Raw genomic sequence first — 10062 nt, 5'->3', positions numbered from 1 at the left:
TCCCCATTTGGGAAACCCTGCTGTAGACCTGCAAGTCTGATGCTGCTGTCACACACTTTAAGGATTTAATAAGATTTCACGAGTTCACATCCATCTAATCCTTAAAAAGTCATAGAAGTAAAGAGATTTAGCTTGTTTTGCATAAATGAGGGGAATGAGCATTAAACCCACACATGAACTAAATAATGGATTAATGTTAGTTAGTATAAAGTAGAGATATTAAAATAACGGGTGGGGCTGAGGTGGTGCAAGGGCGCTTTAAGAATTGTCATATAAGTGAGGTGAGCGATTGACAGGACTCCTACTGTTAAACCTAATAAATACTAAGGGTTTTCTTGACTAAAATTTATTTCAGATGCACTCCTGCAGCTCAAGCAGTAGAGCTGGGGAACTTGTTGTTTTTAAGTCATTCTTGCATAGCTTTGGATTTGTGCTCGGGGTCAATATCTTGCTGGAAAACATGTACTCCCAAATTGCTGATGTCGTAGACTCCAGGAGGTTTTCCTTGTTGTTCAGCAGCGTTGATTTCACAAGCCTTCCAAGTCTGCTGCAGGGAACCTGCTCACAGCATGAAGCTGCCGCCACCATGTTTCACAGTAGGGATGGCGTGTTTCTGTTCTGATGCAGAGTGTTTGGCTTGACGCCATGCTTACAGCAAATAGAATGTTTAGAAGTGATGCACCAAAATGATTTTTTGATCAAAACAACAAAACTGAAATTCAGGTTTTATTTATCCGGGAGCTAAAACTGAAAACTAATTTTGGGTAATTCAGTTTGGATAACTGGGTAATTGCACTCTGTATGCTGTTCAGGGTGTCGTGTTCTCAGGTGATGAATCAAACCAGTCTTTTTCAGCAATGAGTCACCTCTCTGTATTTCAGCTGAGCAAATTGTACTTTAGCATCCTTTTTGTTCACAGTGAAGTGCATCCACCTGCTGACATGTTTACTTCTTGTAGCTTATTCACATTGTTTCTTTGTGTTGTGTTTTCCCTCCCCAGGTGTGCTGTTCCCTTTAATTAGTCATTCCTTGCACCTGTGTTTTCCCAATCACCCAGTGTTTAAAAGCCCCAGTCCTTTCAGTTAGTGTTTGTCGGTCCTCGAACGTCATTCCATGTGTTCCTGTGTCTCCTACGTTCCCCGTGTGATCATTAAAGACTGTGAATCTCCGTGTTTCCTCGTTCCTCGCTCCTTGCCTCCCGAGAAGTGTGACAGTTATTGTTTTCAAGGTAGTCATGTAGCCTACTAATATACATGTTTAAACAAAGTAATACTGTTTGTGTGCACTGTATAACAAGGCATGATAAGGTTGCGGGATTGTTTTGCATACAATATTAAACATTCCTGAAACTTCCGCCGTCACACTCCGATATGAATAATAAAAAAAATAATCTAATCAATTACACTTAGGCCTACACAATTACATTTGCAGAAAGCTCATACTTTGTGGTCAAAATGGGCCTAAAGTGCAAAATAATAAGCCTGATAGAAAAGATAAACATAAAATAAGCATAAACATACAATTTTAAAAGTTGTGACTACTGTAGGCTACTCACAGTTTTACAGTTAGAAAATATTAAACTTATTTGTTAAATATTTTATTTATCATATGTTCTCATATTTATTGTTTTATATTTAATCTGTTTTTGTAAAGCCATAATTTTGTTATATTAGCCTACTGTTTTGATATGTTTGCTATTTGCAATTACTATTTACTATTTTTTCATTGTGTGATTTTTGGTAAATTGTATTTAAAAAACTAGGGTAAGTTTGATCCTCAAACATCACTGTAATTATTAATTATGATATTAATATATGGAACCCACAGCAATTAAAAAAACAAAAACATAAATATATTGTCCCCATTTTATAATTCGTAGATAATCAAAAGTGAGATTTCAGTGATATTTTGACCACCGAACTAGGAAATATCCCCGGCTTTCATTTCAGAAATCTGGTCACCTTATCTATCAAGCCTTAACCCTTGTGCGACCTTTTGGACATTTTTGTCCTTTTCAGTTTTGTTTTTTTGATAATTTTGCCTGTGTTATTGCCAACTGCATAAATTTTGGCACAGATGTGTATTTTTTGTCACGCCCCTGGACTCTTTGTGTTGTGTTTTCCCTCCCCAGGTGTGCTGTGTTCCCTTTAATTAGTCATTCCTTGCACCTGTGTTTTCCCAATCACCCAGTGTTTAAAAGCCCCAGTCCTTTCAGTTAGTGTTTGTCGGTCCTCGAACGTCATTCCATGTGTTCCTGTGTCTCCTACGTTCCCCGTGTGATCATTAAAGACTGTGAATTGAAGTATCTCCGTGTTTCCTCGTTCCTCGCTCCTTGCCTCCCGAGAATTGTGACAAATAGATGCTGGCATAGGCTTTTCTCTTTACCACTCATGTTAATCTGTGACTTGTGAAGCACCTGGACAAGAGTTACTATACTTTATGTACAGTGTCTCAGCTACTGCAGCTTGTGACTTCTTTAGAGTTGGTCTCTTGTTCTCTGTCACTAGTATCCTCCTGGCAGTGGCACGGTCAGGTTTTGAGGACAGGAAAATTCACAGCTGTGCCATACTGTTTCCATTTCTTTATTACTGACTCATCTGTACACTGTAAAAAATGACCGTGAATTTAACGGTAAAAGACCGTAAAAATGCTACAGTAAAAACCTGTTAAATGGTTAACAGTAAATTCCCCTACTATATACGGTGAAAATCTGTATTGGGCATTACATGTAATTTTACGGTAGTATACTGTTTTTGGAAGTGAAAAAGACAGTATAATTTACAGTGAATAACCGTAAATTGACATTCCCAGAATTCCCTACGTTACATTTCAAATGTTATGTTTTTTTGTTTAAATAACTATGTTTCTTCTTAGTTTTGTCTTATCAGTTTTGTATATTATGGTTGTGCTACACCTAATGTTGTTAAATGAATGTTTATTGCATTATTTCAGTTTCATGTGTGTTACCATGATGGTGTTTAGTGTTTGTGTGAATGACGCTGTGCACCTTCTATATATGTTATTATTTAAAAGCTGCTTGTGATGGGCTTTGTTTCATCATGTGACTTTCTCATCACCACCTGGATTTGGTGGTTATCAGTGTATTACAAAGGTACAAAACAGATTTCAGTACTTCAATAGGTTGGTATATTACCATTATATCAGTTAATGAAATTACGGTATTTAACATTAAATTTAAGTTAAAACCGTAAAACCTAAAATGTTGCTACCGTATTTTTTACGGTAAAATTCCGGCAACCACTGCTGCCGATTTTTACCGTAAATTTTACGGATTTTTTTTTACAGTGTACTCAAGGGTTATTTAATGACTTGGAAATCTTCTTGTATTCTTACATGCCTTGTGCTTTTTAATTATTTTTCTGCAGTGTTGCTCGGAGTGTTCTTTTTTTCTTCTTCTTCATGCTGTAAGTTCTGCAACTGAACAGACTTCAGAACCTTCCAAATTATGTGAGTACTAAAAAACTATTTTATATTGTCAATGAATATTAATGTGCCATGCAAGTGGAGTCGGAAGCAATATTGTGAGCTCATGAATGACCAGGTGAAGTCATATTTATGTGTGGGAAACTAAATTCTAGATGATACACGATATCAAGCTGTGACATTATAAAGGTCATGTTTATTTGAAACTTTGTGGGAACACTTATCTTTACTAAATATAATATATCTTATTTTATTGGTCACATTATATAATTATACAGTATATCACAATAATATAATAATACATATTTTTTTGTTTAGGCTACTTTTGTGTTACGTTTCCGACTTGAATGCGAAATTGCGAATGCCGAAAGAATGAATGCCCGACTTAAATTATTTATTATATTATATTATATTATATTATATTATATTATATTATTATACCTCCATTCAATCTTCAAACCGCTTAACATTTTTAGGGTCGCAGGGATGCTGTAACACCCAGGACTGATGGTCTATTGCAGGGCTATCATATTCAGTGCTGTAAAATAACAAAACATTACATTACACAATAAACAAGTCAAAGACTTCTTATAGATGCTGTATCATGGAAAAATCTATATTCCTTCCTCTGTGAAAAAAAAAGAGTTTGATGTACTATATAGACATTCATGATTTTATTTCAGAAGGATGGGGAATATAAAGTGGTTTTAGTGAAAAGGCTATTTGCAAGCAGCACAGCAGAAATGGGAACAAGGTGTTCGTCATCTGAAAGCATTGGGTGATTCGGATGTAGACAGATTTGTTGACTGTAATAGGGAAGATCTATTTTCTCATTTTAACACACCGCCACATGCTGTGACGAATGTAAAATTAAATTATGGCTGTTTTTGATGCAAGAAACCTTGACTAACATTGTAAGTGGATTTCAGGAGAAAGAATAATATAGTCCCTTTAACATAAACACAGCTGCAAATCAAAGATGTGTGTGTGTGTGCTGTTCTGATAGCTGGGTCAACTGTCACTGCGTGTATTTGTGGATTCGCATTCAGTGGATACTTTCTCTCACACTTTTTTTGTGTTTGTCACTTCTACAGTGTGCCATTCTCTATCTATCTATTCATCTGTGTGTGTGTGTGTGTGTGTTATAGTGGTGTTGTTTTGTATGTGTATGTGTGTGTGCTGTAGGGGAAATCGATGTAGTCTGAGAGAAAGGTCAAATCTGTCTCTGCAGTTAATTAGTTACTTCAAACACCCGTTACAAACTTACCAACCTCTCTGTCTCACACACATTCTCTTGTTTTATGTATATAAGATGATTCTCTCTCTTTATCGCTCATTACTGGGGATGTCAACTTCAGCAGAGGAGAGTAAGGCACACTCTCACGCTCGACATGTATTTTTACCGCATGCACCATTTCAGATTGAAGTGAACCATCTGTGACAACTGGCCAGACTGTAAACAAATACAGTGTATGTAGCTGTACAGTATATGTACATAAAAACAATAGCAACAGCCAATGTTAAGGTTCACACAACTCTCCTAGGTGTTTGGATGGAAGACACTAATATAAGTGACAAAGTTTGTCCCGTATGGATTTAATACAGAATCCAACTCTGTTCCCTGCAGTCCGGAATGATTTCTTATTAAAGGGGAAGGTTGGCTGCTCTACTCATTATAAACATTTCCATGTTCATCTGTGATCGAGTCCTCCTACATTACATCTGTACTCTCTCTCTCTCTTTGCCGTATGTCAGTCCTGTTACACAGTATTTCATCATTTAGCTCTATTTCTGCTATATGAACACCATATCACCTCTGTGACCGCAGTAAATCACAGGTGTTTAAGGATATGCTTTCGATTCTCCCAGGAGTGATTTTGGTTAAATTAGTTCAGTGAATCAACGGATACGGATTCTGAGAGGCACAGCACAGAGCTAGATAATGAGAAGATCTAATCTATCGCTAAACGTCTGCTGTAGAAGAGATTTGAGAAACCCTCTGACCACACACACTAATGCTTTTCAATTATTTCTATTGGCTTCTATTGTTTATATTGAGCTAATGAAAATTTCTATTCCCTGACCTTAAACCTAATCCTCACACAAACCATGTACATTTAGATGCTCATTAAGTTGTTGTTTAGTATGTTTATTAAGCCATTTTATTAACATGTATTAAGTTTATTAAGCGCCGCCGCAAAGTATATTTTATCTTTGATGATATTCCCATGTTGAGGTTTTGTCAGTTTTAGCTTTAGTCTCCAAAGACAAAAACACAGGAGCCTTTCTCATGTACAAAAACAATTCTGTTGCATTGTTTGAAGATTTTTTCACTCTCTCACATACATCCACGTCAAGAGCCTCTCTCCTGCAGAGCTGGAGGATCTTGTGTAAATGCTTAATGGATGTGTGTTAGCAGGCCATGTTTCCTCTACCTGTTACATCAGAGCTGGGATTTTAATCAACTCACTGTATTCCACACGCTCCATAAAAATATCTGTGACACAGTCAGCTTTGAGATCACTAGCATATCCTCTGAGCTTCTGATGTGTTTGGGTTTCAGGTTACAGGAGATTTGATGTAAAAATATAATGAAATTTTATAGGATTATTTATTGGCAATCTGCTTATATATTGTAATCAGTGAATTGTGATATTAAAACTATTTTTGAGTGATTTCTGCACACTAAATGGCATTGCAGAAGTAATGGCTGGTTGCAAAACGATTTGTATTTATATTTAAGTTGGCAGATGCTTTTGTCCAGAGTGTCTGACATTGTATTCAATATGTACATTTTATCAGTTATTGCATTTACTGAGAATCAAACACATGAACTTGGCATTGCTACAATAGCTACAAAATTTCTGTTTGGCTGTTATAACAAGGTCTGCTTTCATAGATGGACTTTTCGAATATGAAACTATTAACCTTATATGTATCTTGAATGCAACATCAGTCACTTTGCATCTGCCAAATACATAAATGTTTATTTCCTATCCCTTGGTAAATGTAAGGTTATTCTGATTCATATTTTACACAGTTCATACTTCATTTTGGTTCATAATTAATCCTGAACAGTCAGGTTTCGAGATTTCATACTGTAAATGTAGGGTTAACATTCTAATTTGCATAGATTGACAAATTCAGCATGTGAAAAGCTCGTTTTAATACATGTCAGTTTGTCAATCTTTAATTTTGAACTACTTGGATTCACTGGTTAGGGTTAGGGTTAGGGTTAGTAAATCTTCTGATACAACAATAATATTTCTAATAGTGTCTTTGATCTCTTCAGTTAATGTCCAATTAATGCATTAGCTGTGTCCTTCAGACTCCGAGAGTTTCTGTGACTTTAAAAACATATTAATATTTAGTAAGTTAAGCACTGAGGCAGTTTATGATTGGCTGTCTGTTGCTACACACTCACGGTAGCATTTTAGCACAGCATTGTTTCACTCTATTTAACTTTAGCGCTGTAATAAGGGGTTAACCTAGGGTAAAAACTAGCATTTATCTGGGATGTTAATAAGACCTTATCCAAGGGTTAAGTGTGAAAGGAGACTAGAGACCCATGTGATTTTTCAGAGCTCCATTTTCAGTTGTATCTTATAATATAATACCTTAAAATGTTAAAAGTGACATTTTTTTCCTTTCCTTATTTCCAAAATTACATCAAATATAACATGTGTTAATCCTTTTAAAGATGGCGTGCAGTCATGATGTGATTTGTTTTAGCAGTTTACCCACAGTTCTCAGAAATTTGCAGATGTTGGCATCCTGTTCTTCAGCCACCCTTTATACACACTCAGCAAAGCCTTGGGCATGTGTGCTCAAACCTTTGTGTGTGTGTGTGTGTGTGTGTGTGTGTGTGTGTGTGCGTGTGTGCGTGCGTGTGTGTGTGCATGTTTGCTGTGATTATTACTGTGTTTGGGGGTTGGATCGCAAGTCATATTTATTCAAAAGCAAAGTCATTTTTCCCACCCGTTGACCATGTGACAGTGAAGTGGCGAGAGTAGTTTTTCCTGTGCATGAGTTGTGGAGGGAGATGAGCGAATGATTAAAATACAGTGAAGAAAAAGTGAGAAGAGGCTAAACTATCTTTTTTTAGACAGGCATGAAAACAGAAGACGAGCATTATTCACACTCTGTTCTTTTCTGTAATTCAGTAAATGAATATCATTTTATTTTCTCTGAACCCCTCTCGGTTAGAATCATTCTTTTTATACTCCTAAAAGCGGGGCTCGTTCTTTTCTGTGGGCTTCACATAGTCATTCTAATTTACATACCTATTCAAACACTGTTGTCCCCCAAAGGCTTGTTAAAGCGCCCTGAAAGATAAATGATCACATCCTTTCAAAGAGGGAACTCCTTTTAATTTTTACAAATAATTTCTGGCCTTTAATGGTTCGCATTTCAAAAGGAAGTGGATCAGAAATGGGCTGACAAAGCAATTGGCTCCTGGGCGTTTAACGAGAGGGCAAAGGTGGCACTAACTTTCCCGTTTTCCCTTAATTGCTTGTCTTTCATTATGTCCCCTTGACACTCGCTTTGCATCTAATTAAAACAACCGATGAATATTCATGGTAGGGCGGGGTTGCTTCATTGTTTGGGTGCGTAGGGTTAGAGTAAGTGACTTACAAGAGTAAGTGATGGTGGAAAAGAGCAGCGGGCGGCTCTTAAGTCGGAGAGCAGGCTTTGATTGACAGCTGACTGTGGATAAGCTCCTGACGGTTCACCCTGTGGTGCTGCCCGCTGAAAGAGCTCTCAGGTGAACACTGTAAAACTGCAGGATGTAGGGCCCACAGGGAGGAACAGATGGCACTTTCTGCATTCATTTCAATCACTAGAACAGAATATTGATAACAGAATGGGATATTGTAGGATGAATCAATGTGGGGACAGTTTTGACTTACTAATTGCTTGGATAAATGCAAGAATGAGGGAACTGAATGAGTGAGAAAATCCATGAAAGAATGAGTTTGTTTATGGGTAAGTGAATGAATAAGGTAATGAATGGATGAGTGAGTGAATAATAGAGTGCATGAATGAATTAATGTATGAATCAAATTATTAATAAATGTATATTTGTTAAATTAACAATGAATGATTACAATATATAATGAATACATTTATGTATAATTAATTCAGTGAGTGATTAAATTATTTAGACTTATGTCCTATTCATTTGTTGTTTCCTTTTTTCCTTTGTAAAGTGACCTTGAGATTCTGAAAGTATATAAATATAAATTATTATTATTAGCATTAGCATTTTTTAAATAAGGGAATACGCATGTAAATAGAGGAGCAAGTGAGAAAATGCCTGTGAAATGCATGGGTGAATGTCGAAAAAAGTAAAGAGTGAGCGAGAGAATGAATTAATGCATTAGAATGCATAAATTAACTAATAATTAATACAGTAATTAAATTGTTAAATAATATTTGTTACAAAATAATTATTTTTTTAAACATTATTGCAAAAAAATTCATTTCAGTAATTTATTCATGAATCAAATGTATAAATAATTCAGTGAGTGAAATTAAGATAAGCAGGTAAATGGGGAACCGAGTGATAAAATATCTGTGAAATGAATGTTGAAAAGTGTGAATGAATTAATAAAAAAAATGCATGAATTGTTTATTCATTAATTAAGTGATAAATGAATTAATATTTTGTAAATCATTGTATATGTAGCCTAACTGTTATAGTATATTGTATACATAACTGTATATATAAATATTTTAAATAAATTATATATTATTATAAATTATCTATCCATTATTGTATAATTAAATCTGTGAATGGAGGAGCAAGTGAGAAAATGAATGAATAAGAGAATGTATGAATGTATATGTGAATGACTGAGTGATTCAGTCACTGAATGATTAAATGAGTGAAAAGGGTATATAAGTCAGTGAGTGAGCATACAATTCGAGGAACAAGTAACAAAACAGCTGACTGGACAGATTAATAACAGTAGAAATGAATCAGCAGTTTACTAAATGAGTCAGTGAATGAGCAAGAGCATGCATGAATTAATATGCAAATGAATGAGGGAGCAAGTAAATGAGTAAGCATGTAAATAAGGGAGTGATGAATGAGTGAATGGATGGTCGAATGCCTGACTGAAGAAATCAACGAGTAGTTTACTTGAGTGAGTGATGCTTTTGCACAGATTATGACTGTCTTGAAAATGTGACCAAATGACAGACATCACAAGTGAAATTATGCGAATGCTGCATGTTGAATAATGATGAGCAAGAACAAAGAAAAGGCTGTTGCATAAAGCTATCTTAACCCCCATCCGTCTCTGGGGTCATTTTGAGCCAAAAAGTTTTTTCAAAAAAATTCTAAAAATCATGTGTTGATCATACCGGTCTAAGATTTCTTTACTTCGTTCACACTTGTAAAAAAAAACTGAGTGGATTCGAGGAGTTTAAATGGGTGCAATAAAAAAGGTAACAAAAGTGTCATTTTGATCCGCATAGGAATGAATGGAATTTACGAGAAAACTGCATTTTTCATTATATTTGATTTTTTTTTATATATACAAAATCTGAGACAATCCAGTAAAGATTTATACCCAAACGAAGGGCTGAGACTACAGAATATCCCCAATGCAG

General features: G+C 35.6%; 1 protein-coding gene across 1 annotated transcript in view; it reads left to right on the top strand.

Moving 5' to 3' along the window:
- The first annotated feature begins 3445 nt into the window (after positions 1-3445).
- LOC107753987 (5-hydroxytryptamine receptor 2C-like) overlaps positions 3446-10062 on the top strand; it is a 36832-nt gene continuing 30215 nt past the window's right edge. Inside the window, exon 1 of the mRNA XM_016570283.1 lies at positions 3446-3468. The gene's annotated coding sequence lies outside the window, so the exon portion shown is untranslated. The remainder of the gene's footprint in view (positions 3469-10062) is intronic.

This window comes from Sinocyclocheilus rhinocerous, unplaced genomic scaffold (genome assembly GCF_001515625.1).
Source record: "Sinocyclocheilus rhinocerous isolate Xijiao unplaced genomic scaffold, SAMN03320098_v1.1 scaffold831, whole genome shotgun sequence".
Taxonomy (NCBI): domain Eukaryota; kingdom Metazoa; phylum Chordata; class Actinopteri; order Cypriniformes; family Cyprinidae; genus Sinocyclocheilus; species Sinocyclocheilus rhinocerous.
The sequence above is the reverse complement of the archived record's forward strand: the minus strand, read 5'-3'. Positions and strand labels throughout refer to the sequence as shown.